The sequence below is a fragment of the Cottoperca gobio genome, chromosome 9, assembly GCF_900634415.1.
Source record: "Cottoperca gobio chromosome 9, fCotGob3.1, whole genome shotgun sequence".
Lineage (NCBI taxonomy): Eukaryota > Metazoa > Chordata > Actinopteri > Perciformes > Bovichtidae > Cottoperca > Cottoperca gobio.
This window is the reverse complement of record NC_041363.1, coordinates 9302651-9317146: the sequence shown is the minus strand read 5'-3', so window position 1 is coordinate 9317146 and position 14496 is coordinate 9302651. Positions and strand designations below refer to the sequence as shown.

At 40.4% G+C, this 14496-nt stretch overlaps 1 long non-coding RNA gene across 1 annotated transcript; it reads left to right on the top strand.

Moving 5' to 3' along the window:
- Positions 1 to 5753: 5753 nt before the first annotated feature.
- LOC115013708 (uncharacterized) lies at positions 5754 to 8052 on the top strand. Its single transcript, XR_003832822.1, has 2 exons — positions 5754 to 5841; positions 7357 to 8052. It is a non-coding gene; the product is annotated as an uncharacterized LOC115013708 (long non-coding RNA).
- The last annotated feature ends 6444 nt before the right edge of the window (positions 8053 to 14496 follow it).

Here is a 14496-nt window from a genome sequence, read left to right as displayed (position 1 = left end):
TTTGGATGGCAAACAAGGAAGGGAAAATAACTTATTGTCACTCTCTGCCTGCCCTTTATTATTTGAAAATGGGAATAGTAACGTGATCATTTTTCACACAACATTATAATATTATCCATTATGAAGATGATAACTTGTGTTGCCTGAAAGGCAAACAAAGTTTGAGACGGATCACGCCTCTTAGTTTTAATTAAAAATCACAGACAGCTTAATTGCGGTGCAGTTGTGCTCTGCTGGCCCGTGATTGCTTAAGAAACTGAAACCGATCTTGTAAGAAGGACTGCTGCAGATATTGTTTCGGAGTTCTTGCCCCCATGCCCCCCATCAAGTCTGGACTATTAAAACTTTCAAGTGCAAGTTTCTTGTCACGGTGTAAAGAAGTCTTCATGGAGGAAGATTCTTTGAAATGTACTTTGATGGGTGGAAACTACCGCAACAAAATGTCACTTGAACTCGTTCTGTATGCACCTGAAAGTCAAGTGAGGCACTTAAGGTTCTTCTGCTCTTTGAGACTATTTTGTCATATTTGCATCTGGTGAAGTGAGCCGCTTTTGAAATGTACCTCGGCCCGAATTATGTATTTCTGAATTGATAATGCTGATCTGTAATTCACTGCGGGCTCTTAACAATATGTAAGATGCCATACATATTTATGAACATCTCAGCCTCTGGCTTACATTTAGCTGATTGTGCACTTCCGTGCGCAGTCTGGTTTGGTTATAATCCATCATTATGTCTTGAAGTAGAGGCTACCCAAACCCCTCCCCCACCTCATTCTGGGTGTATTAAATTATCACTGAACTTTATTGAAACATTAAGAGCAGCAGAGTCGTTGACGTCATGAGCTTATGCGTGAAACTTTCCTAAATGGGTTTAAAAGGCTGCTGTTGCTTTGAACATTCTGCGAATATCACTGTGTCTTCCCTGTTGTTCAACCGATACACAACAACATAACTGTTTGTGAACTATCATCAGTTTAAAAGAGCCTTTTGATTATTGATGTTATCTGCACAAGTCCCCTTCCTTCTTGTTTCTTTGTGCATGAAGAGAGAAGGTTTCCTTTCTTCTGTTCTCTCTTAACTTCTTCACATCCCTTTCCAGACACCACCATGTTTGTTCCAATGCGTTCCTTTTTTTAGAATCTTTTATCTGTCTTGTGTTGCCCCCTGCCACCCTTTCAGCGTGGAGTCTTATTCGTCCCATACACATTTGATCTTTAGCAATGATGCTGTTTTCCAATGTTAAAACACTCCAGTAATCACAACCGTCTTTTTTTCAGTTTGCCATAATAATCAAACGTGATTGACAAATGTTTGCTTGGTACATCAGAGGCTGTCAGTAACTTTACAGTCAGGTAATACATTGGGTTGTTATTTGATAAGGCTGGAAAATGTTTTCTGATTGTCTGCTGTGTGAACATTTACATTTTTGTTGCTTGTTTTAACAGACTCTAGCTGCCTCAGCTCCAGTTTAGATAAGAAGAGAGTATTGATTTCCTTACAATTACAACTCCTCTCTTTTGCCTCAATCTAAAGTTCCCTGAGCACAATGTAAGACCAAATGTAGCCTCAGTCTTAATTTATTTAAATGCCCCAGTCATCACAAACACACAGTCACACAGCAACACTAGGCTCACTACTGCCAACACTATTCCAGCTCTAATACTGTCAATTTATATTAAAATGACATGTATTGCGTAATAAATGTAAGCTTTTTTATTTTATTTTATTAAAAAACAAACTGTTTCTATATAATGAAAATGGTGAAGTTTGTTTTAGCTCATCTGTTTCACTTATTGTAGAATTATACACATATTGCATATTTTACAGACCAATTGTAAGGAGACAGGGTCACACAAACACACACACGAGCATGTTGAGAAGTGTCTTAGGTATAGCAGTATTCATTCAAATTCAACTATGGCTAAAGATTCACTTTTATTATATTATCTGCTGTTCCACCAAATCACATAATCACATTGATGAACTGTGTTGAATGTGCACAAAATAATGTATATTGAATGTGTCGTATCAATGTGTTACATGTATGAGAAAATAGGGCTCAGGGAAAAGGCCATCAGATTAAACAAACTTTGTCAGACTCTCATTCTCCACAACATAAACTCTTATCACTAAGCCAGTATTGATTTGGAACATCATTGAATCTAAAAATACAATATCAAGTGTTGTATAATCTGAATATGGCCTCACCGCTAATCAAATTCATATTTTTTGGCCCCCAGCACATCAGTGCTGTGATATCTGCCATATAGGGTTATCACTCCTCAGGGTTAGCACGGATGTTGAACTATAATAATAACATAATACTGAGCCCAGGGCAGCTGCAAAACACAAAGTGACTAAATTAACGTTGGGACTTCCGTTTGTCTTTGCGTAAAATGCTGCTAAAAATGCACAAAAACTTTAGCCTTGATCTGTTTGCTGTTAATAAATTCCATGTTGATAAATTTGTATAAACATGAGGCAAACAAGATGATTTAGAGTGCCGACATAACAAGGTCAAGTCACTCGCCAGCTGAGTGCAGACTCTTATGCAACATTATAAGGAGCGAGGTAATCAAAGATTTCACGTGTGAAGTACTTATTTCAGCTCTTTATGTACAGTAATTCTACTTATTTGTTTGACAAAATGGAAAGCTTGAACGGTGCAAAACTTTACATACGCCAATAACCAAGGGATGTTTAAAAAATAATGACAGTAACCTGATTTCTTAAAGTAGAAAGTGCAAGCACATGTGGAAAAAAGTCGGTGTGTCGGAAGCTTTGAATTGTCATTGTGGATTAATAAAGAATGAGCTTCTTTAATGTTTCGCCTGAGTGAGCTCATAAAAGCCGACATGTAGTGAAGGAAGAGATGGAATACAAATAAACCTTGCCCAATAAATGTCACTACTTTCCTTTTGTGTTTGCAAGGCATGCAGGAAATGGGAGACTTGGGTGTCCACGATAGGGAGACAGGAGAAAGAAGCAGGGGAAACACATTTTGCACAAGCTTGGCAAAGGGCATTGCAAAATGCTCTCAATTTGTCATTCACAATTGGCTGCATGCTTTCAGAGAGCAGAGGAAAAAGGTTGTATTTTCATGTGAGGTCTATGCTTTATCTGATTCCACCTCATCATCACTGAAGAATTGCCAGAATGAGCTGTCGTAAATGGGCAAAACTTCTCCTCTATCCACAGGACGTTTTGCATGTGTTTGCCTTTTCTTTTTGCTCAACTGCACCTTCACCACCAACTTACTCACTTATTCTCATTCACTTCCCTGCTCGCCTTGCTGATTTAATACAATCTTAGTAGTAGTACAACTGTGCAACTGTCTTGTTTTTTTTACAAGGAAATCTTTAACTGACTTTTTCAAAAGAGCAGCTCATGTGAAAGAGTTTTCAAGCTTTCAGTTTCAGAAAAGGTGTGGTGAATACAACCTACAACCTTCGAACAGAAAGTTTTCTGATCCGGCTGGGGTTTGCGCTGTTTGAATAAAAGGTCATCACAGAAGTTCTGTCTCCCGGAGCCGCTGCCCGCTCTACTCCTGGTGAAACAGTCCCCCTGTAACGACGAAACGACATGTTGGACTGAGGGCAGACTGGACGCTACAGTGACTCACTATCACCTCTTTGGGTACAAGTAGTATCACAAGACAGGACAGGCTGGGGCTAGCCGCTTAGCATGCTCATATCATTACATATCGCTGCATCACAATACATACTGTAGACTTCTTTGACATAACATCAGAACTGTCACTTCCTCACATTCTGTTGATAATGTTAATAATGTTTTTATGTTTTAAACTAAAACTCTGGCCATATCTTACATATTGTACCTTTAAATCTTGCTCTCGCTGCACCGATTCCCTCCACAGTTCAGCAAAACTAAGAATGTAATGTGAGCAGCACTTCGTGGCTCTGACCTTTGCAAGCAGCTCTGAAACAACCTCAGTCATCAGTTTTATTTCTCAGCTCTGGGTACATCTTGTTTTTTGTCTTTTAAATTACAAAGAAGTTATGAAGAAACACTTTGTGACTCGGTCTGCTGAAGCTGTTCTCATATCGAGTGTTTCGACAAGTTTTATATTCATAAGGGGAGAACTATATTTGTGCTTTATGTAGGAGGTATTTTCCGTGTGCAAGAATTTGATTTTTTAATGAAATGTCTCAACAGCTATTGGATGAACTGCCAAGAAATTCAGTAAAGATATTGATGGTGCCCAGATAATGAATCCTGATAATGTTGGTGATTTCCTCTAGCACCACCAGCAGTTTAGTAAGTGTTCACTTATCATGTGAAATATGTTAACATTTTCTGAATGGATTGACAAACTTTTGTGGAGATAATTTATTCCCATACGATACATCTTAATGAATTTTTGGTTTAAATGAATGGTTTTGAGTGAAATTTCCCAAAAAAGTATGTCAAATTTGGCATTCATGTAGCCTCCACCTCAGGCTGAATAACAGTCCCTTCTAGCATACAAATCATGTCAACATGCCAATTTGTACAATACTTTAGCTTATACCTAAATACCTGCAAAAATAATGACTTTCCATAAGCCTTAGCTGTACTTTTGAGTTTAGCGCTGATTAGCAAATGTTGAAATGCCAACAGACTAAACTCAGTGAACGTGGTAAATATTTTACCGTGTTAGCATTGTTATTGTTAGCATGTTTGTATGCTGACATTAGCATGTAGCTCAAAGCACCACTGTTTACAAGTACAGCCTCACAGTCTCAAGCATGGCTGTGTCATTTCTTCATCTTCGTTTGGCCTAGAATTGAGAAAGCTTTGCGAAGAGGAAAACTATGCATACATCAAAACTTAAAGAGTGCATTGGCTGCCTTGTTCAGCCATACAGTCAGCCAAGCTTTTCTTCTCAGCTGTGTAATAAAAAGGCTCTTGCACATCTCTGTTCACACGTTCCACAACTGGGCCAACATACCTCCCAGCGTCCACACACACAGTTGGTGCTAAACCCATAGAGGCAAAGCCAACAGCATACTGCACATCACTGCAAATAAATAGCTAACAAAACTCTGCAGCCAACACACATGCAGGTACGCACATATTCCATCAAGGCTGTTCCCCAACGTCAGGGACCATCAGAAAAACAGAAGACACAAGCAGAGCCCTAAAACTGCAAAGGCCCTGGGCCAAAAAGCAACTTAAATCAATTCCATTTGATTAGGTGCACTACATCTTATAATTCCATTAACGCAGGGAAGGATTTTCGATGAATATAACTGCAGGCAAATGGTTGGGCATAATTTTGTGAAATGAAATACAGCACAGGTAAGGGTGTGAATTTCTTCCTTTTCTCTGTTTTCTCCTCCCCGTTTGCTGATAAGGACTTTGCCTCATCCTAATGCGGCAGTCTTGATCGTCTCCTTCTTGCAAAGCTTCTTTTTTTTTGCCCCACATCATCCTAAAATGCTTTTAGTCAAGATTATTTCACACTTTATTATAATCAGCTTCGGCTTAGTAGGCTGTGGTAAGACCACCATGCAATTGGCTGATTTAGCTCAACTATAGATAAATAAATACTTCATATAAGCCATTATCACAGCACCAGCAGGAAATGGACCCAAAACGACCTACAGACAAAAAGGTTTAAGTGACAGTCTTAAAAAAAATAAACACTACGTCGGTGAAACAAAGCAAGGTAACAAACATTAGGAATATAGCTGGGACGCTTACTGAAACACAACTAAATACACAAGGAAGGAAGGGTGATTTGGGACAGGTGAAACAGATCAGGGCGGGGCAGGCAATCACACAGGCGGGAAACACACGAGAGCAGCAAGTGAAGTATTTGAAACGAGAGACAAGGGTGAGTATACCAAAATTAAAACAGGAAATAAATAACTGAAGACTGAAAATAAGGAATAGACAGCAGACCGAGACATGAGAGTACCTCTAAGGCCTGCACCAGACAGCCCATGCTCATCAGGATGGCACCTGTCTTTGACAAGCTTAACCCGAGCCACATGGAAAGTCAGATGCACCCTCATAGACCTGAGAAGCCTTAGTCTTACAGCAACAGGGTTAATAACATTGGCCACAGGAAAGGGACCCACAAAACGTGGCGCTAACTTATGGAATTAATTTAGGAGGGGAAGGTCCCAAGTGGAGCGGGATTCGTATGCGGTCCACTGCCCTTTTGTACCCTGCAGAGCTCCTGAGCAACACCTGCCGAGCCCGAGTCCAGGTGCAACGACCCCTCTGAATTACAGACAACGCAAGGGACAAGGGAACCCTGACCTCTCCATCCAGGGAAGGAGAGAGGAGTGGTTGATAAGCATAAGCGCACTAGAATGCGGAAAGACCAGTGTATGAGCAGGGCAGTGTGTTGTGCGCATACTCAACCCAGATTAGATGTTTGCTCCAGGAACCAGGACCTTGAGAGACGAGGCAACGAAGACCGGTTTCCAACTTCTGATTGAGTCGCTCAGTCTAGCCATTAGACTGTTGGTGATAGCCGGAAAAAAGGCTGACAGTGGACCCCAGGAGGGCACAGAACTCCTTCCAGAACATGAAGACGTACTGGGGCCCACGATCCGACACCACTTCTGCAGGGAAGCCATGCAAAACAGAATACATTGGATAGAATATCCTCTGCCTGTAGCAACGCGTCTCGGTGTGATGGCGGTCTTACAGCTGCACACCCAAAGCCAGGAATCTGTCAGACAATGAATGTGATGTCACCTCTAGAGGCAAGTGGCTGGTCCTCAGAGAACATTCAAGTGTGATTAGAGCCATGGTGTGATTTTAAAGACCCTGAGTAAAATATCTGTCAGGAAGCCAGTAAAGACAGCTAAATTTACTGCATGACTGCCACACTTTTATGCCTCACTAATCAACCTTTACTGTACATACAAGGCTACGTCAGGGCCAGGGATATAGAGACTGTGATATTTCCTCGCATAGGCAATCTTACATAGCCTTAGGCTTTTCGCTTCACGACTCACTGTTTCCTTCAACAACAATTGAACAACAAATAAGAAATTGCGTGGGTTCACATGTCTATTTATATATGTAAATAGAGTAGGTCCATTAACCATCTATGTTTGTGCCGTGTGTGGAAAGTTTTCTCTTCTCAAACTTTCTGCTGCTTATCTTTAAGGCCTTGTTCAGCTGAACCCACACTTTTCTGGTTCTTGACTCGAGTATGAATTGTTTGCACAAATTCTTAGTTTGCTTCTGTTTTTCTTTTTGAGATCACTGATCACAGTCAACTCGGAGTAAACTGGTCCATAAGTTGCTGCAGAGTTTGTGTCGGACACGGTGCTGCATCTTTAATGCAGTGCTAGCTGGGGGACTCATCAAATATTTGTGTCTTTCCCAGTCAAGCAACGCAGTGCTTACACTGGCTGAATGACTCAGTGCCCTCCTGTCCCCTCTCGGAAAGTTGTCCTGCGCTGAATGGATGCCTCAGACATCTGCGACGACAGAAAGTAACCGATGAAGGTCAACTATCCATCAGGCCCTGAGGATGGAGAAAAGTCTGGGCCACTGAATGAACATTTAAATGATGAATGTATGTAGCAGATGGACATAAATCCTAGAATAAATGCTGACCAAATGTTTTCTTTTTAACATCAATACTGTCTACTAGACCTAATAAGCTATAGGACATCTTTGTTAAAAATGCTTGGACTAAGACAGCACTACGCAGAATTTGAATACCTTTACAAATATTGCTTTACTTACATGCCTGTGCCTGAGAATCAATTATAAAAGTGCTATTGCTGCAATTCTTATTGAACTTGATTTGTTAGGGCACACTTGTCAAATATTTCCAGCTGAGATTAGTTTCATATATAAATCATTTTTGTCCTGAAAGCGACCTCTAGTCTCAACTTCGCACAAGAGCAACAGGATGAAACTGCAAAGCCACTTGAATGAACACCCATAATATTCTAGTCATTACATCATTACAATAACAGATGAGCAAGACTGTAACGTAGTTACTGGTTCAATATTTAACTGCAAGCCAGCAGCCCTTTGCCAATGAGGGAACAGAGCAACAACTGTGCCAGTTTATGTTGAGCAAGGGGAAATCAAGAGGAGATTTATGAGCATAATAATGAATCCTATGCCTGCTTTAATTACAACAATCCTGGCCTCTTTGAAGTATGCGGTTGTCCTTTAATCTGAACAGATAAACATGTATCAAGTATTAAATATGTATGTTGGTGAACATTTTTTAATTATGTTTGTCAGTTTGCTGTTAAAAAATTAGCAAAGGGAGTTTAAATGCCAGCTCTGCTTACATGCGTATTACATAGAAAATGTAGGATTCACTTTGACTTGTACTGTCGCTTAGTGAAATCAAACCTGAACTGGGAGCTTAACTAGGTTTGTGAGATACATTACACCATTAGCAGATCATGAGTCATAAGCGCAGATGAGGCTAATATATTTCAGGGATGAATTTTGAATGTCAACCAAGCATCATTAGAGGTGCAAAGAGGAGCCCTAAGCAGATGCTTTTCACACACGTTGTCTCTGAAGCACCTGTCCCCACCGTATGTCAAGTGCTCCGACTGTTCCAAACCGAGCTAAACAAGGCAAACTGATCAAAATCAGTGCCAAAACAGGTGTGTGACAGTTCCACCTGTGTTTTTACCCGGCGTTTGCTTCACTTTCTCATGCCCAGATAAAGAGTATGATCTCTGGCAGAATGAAAAAAATATCCGTCAGCTCCTGGCTGGCTGGAGCTATCCAGAGAATTAGACACCCATAACACCCACCTGCTCTCCCCAGGTGTTACTGAAAGGGGGTTGGGGGGGTGGAGGTTTTTCAGGCATTTTAGACTTTAGTTACCAGTCTGTCAGACAATTGTTTTTCGATTCCATGTTTATCTGGGAATTTCATATTATCACTTTCCTCATGGATTTGTAATCATTAAAGATGATGTGAAATGAAAACTCCAATCTGGAGACATACTGTATGTTTTCACCTTTGCATTATTGTTTTGTGACATACAAATGCTGTATTTATTGTTTTCATTGATTTATGAGTTGATCCATAGAGCATGGACTTATTTTCATTCCATTATCATGCTGATTGGAGCATTTGTTTCTTGCCTTTGCATTGTGTAACCAGTATCACACCGTGTATGGTCATTGCTACGATACATTGCTCAACAAAAACGTTGGCCACCCTCAAAGGAATGACGTGAATAATTTCTTAGGGATGTTAAATTGAAGACTACAAAGATGTACATGAAAGTCAAATAATATTCACATCAAGCTACGGTTCAAAGTATATCATCATTATGTGCAGTCAGGAAGCAGGACTGCAGTATACATGAAAGACTAATAGTCAGACTTTACCAGGTTACATACTGTGCAGAAGAGAATCTTCTATCAAAGTTTAAAGAGGAGAGTGACCTTGCATGACCTTGGCTGTGATGTGAAGCAACTTTTTTTCCTAGACCTGGGTTGAAAAACAGTGAACGGCTCCTTTAAGCAGATCACATCAAACAGTTTAATTCATATGATGAATCTGGATAATATGCTCTATGAGCTATATGCTTTTAAAACCACTGCAGACTGAAAAGTAACACATGCATGGACTACTTTTCCTGCATACTTTTGAGACAGTATGTGCCTGATTTTTGCAGTAATATGTAGATGAAGGAAGGCAGTCCTTGAAGTTTGTTGGATGTGTTACAGAACATATTCTGATCAAATATAACTCTGATATTCCTTACGGTGGTGCTGGAGGCCAGGGCAATGTCATCTAGAGTAATTATATCACTAGATAATGTGTTCCGGAGGTTTTCGGGCCAAGTACAATAACATCAGTTTTGTCTGTTTAACATCAGGAGATTCCAGCTTTTTATGCCCTTTAGGGACACTTGCAGTTTAGCTAACTGATTGATAGATATAAATGGGTATTATCTGCTTAACAATGAAAGTTTATGGAGTGTGTCATAATAATATTGCCTAAGGGAAGCATATATAAGGTGAGTTGAATTGTACCATGCCACCCATTTCGAATGTTATCAGCCTATTAAAAAGGCATTATCAGTCGCTACTATGCTAATACATTAGATCGGACAAACTGCAAACTGTAAAAGTGAAAGTGAAACTTAAAAATGACGTAAGACATTGTAAAACTGAGTGAAATGTAAGGTTTTGAACACAAACAAAACAACTTATTTAGGTTTAGGCAACAAAACTACTTGGTTAAGTTTAGGAAGAGATTGTGGTTTGGGTTAAAATAAGTACGTTTGTAAAGTCAAGTAAACTTAAGGTTCTGAATACAAAGCCAAAAACCCTAACCTTAAGCTGTTGGTTTCACACGGGACACCAACACCAGTCTCCTGGGTGAGAGTCGTGTGAGAGTCGTGTGCTGTGTGTCCCATCCACCGCCATGACTTCAACCCCTTGGTATTTTTCACTCTTTATACTACGTCACCTGACTTCCACCTTTATTCCTGTCATAACGACTATGATCGCTAGAGGTCTGTGTCCTTTTCTTGTATTCCTTCTGACACGACACCGGCGCCACTCCCCGCCAGCTTTCCTGCTGCCCGGGGCCTGAAATGCTCCTCCTCCCAGTAGCGCTTCACTTAGCAGCAGTTAGCGGTTAGCGTTACTTTAGCAACAAGTAAAGCTTTCGGTCCATCAGGAATCTCTGAGGGAAAACCAGACAACATTTTCTCCATGAAATGATGATCTAGTTTCAAAAAAATCAACTTCTCCCGGGAGATTTTATGAGATTATTCTCAGGCAAAATGTTGCTTAATAGGCTGATCACATTCCAAGTGGGTGACCAAGCAGAAAGAAGGCAGTTCTTGAAGTACGTTGGATGTGGGATGCACACAAATCAACTCCTGCATCGGACTCACCACATATTAAAACATGTTCATCATTTGATAGATTTTAAATTTATAAATGATGCCTTTCTATACCCTATGTGCAAATCATATGTGCACATACATTATGCATACAATTCATTATCACTGCCTGACATACAGGAATGCTGATGAACTTATGACTCACACTATAGAATCTTTGCACATACATTGACATCCTCAGAGCATCATGTGACTCTTCATACTGCTATTTCTATACCTACATTACACTGTAGGTGAGCAGTATACAGGAACATACAATAAGAAGCGTGTTGCCTCATGCAGGTGATTGCATGTAACTAAATTTCACCTCAGTTGACAGAATCTCCACTTTTTCAGTAATTAAAACGAGGAATTACTTCCTGTTTACATACATTATCAGTGCAGCTTTTGGCCTTAAATCTGAGGTCTTAAAATTAAGTTTTGAAGTCGACAAACCTTCTTCCACTTGTTTCGGAAGTGTTTGTTTTGTGTCCCTCATTATTGTGTGAGTTGTGCATCAAAGGAACTGTGATAATCGCATTAGGCTACGACCCAGTTGTGGTCGAGTCTGGGTTGTTTTTTTTTTGGGTCTAAGATCACATAACTGACTGACGCAGTGTTATTAGCGTGCTTCTTTCGAATTCAACTTTCTATGCAAATTGATTCTGAACCGTGTGTATTAAAACAATTAGTAGGCTACCACATTTGCATGTAATCGTGCTCTTGCAATATCTTCTTTTCTAAAATAGAACGGTGTAGTCCCAGCGCCTCTGTGTGCACGGGAAGTGCTGATGTTCTTTCATGATCAACTTCTTGCCTGTTTACTGAGAGTGCAGGCAGCGTTTTAGTCTGTGTCCCAAAGTGGACCTCTCATTTCTCAACCAATTCTTTTTTTTGCGTGTGTTTTTCATTTATTTATTTAAAAAAAATTGACGGGAAGATTTCGTTGTTTTGGAACAAGGTCAGAGCCCACAATACTGCAAGGAGAAGCATGTTAAGTGAGCTGAGAGGAGGCGGAGTGTGTTTGATGGATGCTTGGCAGGTTTAGGGTGGAGCGCCTCAAGACCTCTCACACGCACACAAACTGTCTGCCATTGACTTGCGTGCACTGCTCTTTTCATGAGGTGGAGGAGGGCTTCACCGCTCGACACATGGCATCGATCAAGAATGCTCATGTGAATTTAGCGATACAGCAGGGGATGAATTATTTTCTCTTCAGGGTTTTGCTCCGGGATAAATGTGTTGTGAGCTTGTTCATTGCTGGAACTACAGTCACAGTGACTGAGCAACACTGGCCTCTATAGGCAGCAAGTCGAACAGGAGTTGACATGAGGAACTGAAGGCTGCAAATCCATTATTAAAAATAACAAATCTCGCTCTGTCTCCCTTTCCTTTTCTACCTCTGTATGTGTGTTTAAGGCTGTATCTGTGAGTGTGACTGCCTTTTTTATTTGTTTGTGAACATGTCAGTGCGCTGCGGCGTCACTGGCACGCGTCTGTTCTCTTTGTGGCTGTTTGTTAATGTCACTCAAGACAGCCAAATTGAAGGTGCCATTGTTAGTGCCGGAGGGCACCGGGAGTGAATTCGACAGCTTGACAGCTCTCATTAGCGTATTAGACACAAACAGTGGCACAGATGCTCCCGGTCAGTCCTTGGTCAGCCTGGAGCTTCGCTTAACGGCCCACTGACAGGTGGCTTTGTGGCACTCTGTCTCATGGTTGACAGGGTGGCAAAGCAGGAGCTCATCTTCAATAGACTGCTGGGATTTCCAAGGACGGCAGATATTTCAGAGACATGAATACTGGTAGAGTATAATGAAGTGAATCATGAAGGTTATACAAACATGCAGCCATAGATACGGTATACAGGAAAATGTATAGAAATAAATAAATATGAGAAAAGAGAAGGAGGCACACATTCACGTGGACTTTGCATTGAATGGTTCGATGCTTATTTGCATGCAGTATCAGTTATATATCAGCTATATGTTACAAAGCATTGTCAATGATCATGTCACATTCACTCACACAGCCTCAAAAACACACTCAAAAAACACATAAAGCACATCTACACACACAAACACGAAGCGTTCTGGTCCAGTGGCTCACTTTGGAGTCAAATTCTTCTTTTTACTGTAGCTATTGTCATTTGTTACGCCATAAAGCTCAAAAGTTGGGTTCTCACTCTAACTTCTCACCAACTGGAGAAAAAAAAATCAATGCCAGAGGCACAAAAGTTCTGTTAAACTAAATTAAAGGATTTTCCAACACACCTTTTGAAGTTTTTGCAATGCCTCAAAGGTAACATAGAAATGGGCACAAGTAATACAGTCAATGAGAAACCTGTGCAGGCAAATGGACCAAATGAAAAAAAGAGTGAATGTAGGCAAACAGTGAGGAAGAGTGACCTTGTACAGAAAGTTTTGTATTCTTACTTACTTACTTTTACTGTGCTTGGAGTTTCTGTCTAATAGACTCGTGTTTTGCTTTATATGCAAACATGAATGTAATCCAAATAGCTCACAGTAAACCACAGAAATCAACATAACAGAATGTGTATATCCTTTGGTTTCCCTCATTGACCTGTGTTTGCAACAGGTTGTCACCTTATTGGGGGTAGATCTGCCAAATAATGATTCAAGGTTTGTTAAAAATGTTTAAAACCAAGGAGATAATTTAATGTCCTTGTATTATCAAAACAATATTTCTGGCACGCACCATTTGGAAAATGAATAACCAAAATAAACCACTGATTATATGTGCCATCAATATCATCACCTATTGGTAAATATGACTTTTTGGCATGTGGAATGCAGTGTTATTCCAATGTGTACTTTAATGAAATTTACTCAGCTGAATATGTTTTGAAAAAGAAATTATGAAAGTGCCGCTGCCATTTTATCACATTTCTATCGGAACAGTAAATACATTGCTGATTTGTGAAAAATGGGGGATGCAACATAGGCAGGAGGGTGTTTTACACCTCACATAATCCTCACAAATGGACCTCATAACGAGCTTGGACTGGTGCATGCTGGGGGCAGGAAAAAACAGGAATGACTCAAATTTGTCATGTTCACCTCTGGTTTCTGGAATAATTCTCTATCTAATTCTCTTTCCAACCCGGCAGGCTTAATGTAGAATCCAATCATCAGTGTCCATTTTATTTGAGAAAAACTGCAATGTTGAAGTGAGTAGAGGAGGGAGTGAAAGCCCATTCGTGATCCTGTGGTGTATTAAAAACAACATCTTTGGAGGAACACCGAAGGACTCTCGTTATTTAAGAGGCCTTTAGCCATGATTGTACAAAGTCATAGGTTAGGCATCCCAAGAGGGCTGGGTCAGCTGAAAATCAATGCAATTTCCCCTTTATCCACTTTTTAAGATTAACGTCAAATCATGCCACTATGTGCATGTTATGAACTCCCATAGTGACTGAGCTGGAGGCTGCATGTGTCTCTGTGTGTATGTGTGTGCGCCGTTCATGTTTGTGCCTGAGCATTTACTGTATACGTGTGGGACTAAATCCCACTTACACTTAAATGCAGAATTTATTCTAACCCTAAAGCAGACGGAGAAGAAATGGAAGGAAATCGCACAGTTAGGGAATCAGTCCTTCCTCCCAGTCCCTCAAAG